The following is an 879-nucleotide window of genomic DNA, read 5'->3' as shown; positions in this document are numbered from 1 at the left end:
CCCCCTCCACGATAATCTCTGCAGTCGTTGCCTTGCTGCAGCTCCTGGCTTTTGTGTAAGGATTCGGTTGAAAACGTAGCTGGTTGTGACACTGCCAGAGAAATGAGTGGTGTGCCTTTGTTGGGGGAGTCATTATGCTCTTGCTTTCATATTTTGGGGCATGCAGATGAGCTTTGTTATGTAAATAATGCAACAGTCCCCAAGAGTGTTCTTGCACTGGGGACGCCAGTGGTTTGAGAGACAATGACTAGAACAGACTAAAATTTTTGAGACTGATTCTTCTTCAGGCCTGTGCAGCTGCGTGCCATGACCTCAACCAACCCACTAGATTCTTGGTCTCTTAGCATCATGATTGCACATCTTGTCTGGCAATGCTTGGGTTAGGCTTTTGAGTTCTTTGAGTGGAAAGTGCTACTTGGTGTAAGTCAGAAGTACTGTTTGAAATGGCTGGAAGTATTCCTGTTGGAATTGCTGCCTCTGCTGAATACAGAATTTTGAAATCTTTTTTTAAATCTAGCAAGAAAGCTGTATTACTGTACACGCTGCTGCAAAGAGGAAAAAAAGCTTAAACCATGAGAAAAAAAAAAAATCTGTTGTGTGCATGACTGAGAATCAAATGCCATTAAGCAGATGAATGACCACAAGACCAAGAACAATGGTTAAGCACTGCCTGGAAGACAAGTATTAGACAATAATCTTATGTAATGCAACCTTTTCATTTGTTGTGGGGTTTGTACAAACCCGTCTAGTTTTCATCTGCGTGGAATTTCCTTTCAAAATTTCTCTTTGAGTTTGCATTTAAAAAAAAAAAATTAAAAATCTAAATTGTGGAAGCTGTGGGAAGCTGTGCAGACCAGCGAGTCGGTGACTTGCTTGGAG

The 879-nt window shown here is 41.5% G+C and overlaps 1 protein-coding gene across 2 annotated transcripts in view; it reads left to right on the top strand.

The window, feature by feature from the left end:
- The window catches only part of ARFRP1 (ADP-ribosylation factor related protein 1), a 9,907-nt gene that overhangs the window by 8,467 nt on the left and 561 nt on the right, over positions 1-879 (top strand). The window lies entirely within an intron of this gene.

Source organism: Apaloderma vittatum, unplaced genomic scaffold (genome assembly GCF_000703405.1).
Source record: "Apaloderma vittatum isolate BGI_N311 unplaced genomic scaffold, ASM70340v1 scaffold1809, whole genome shotgun sequence".
In the NCBI taxonomy this organism is placed as follows: domain Eukaryota; kingdom Metazoa; phylum Chordata; class Aves; order Trogoniformes; family Trogonidae; genus Apaloderma; species Apaloderma vittatum.
Note: the sequence above shows the minus strand (reverse complement) of the source record. Positions and strands in the feature narration are given on the sequence as shown.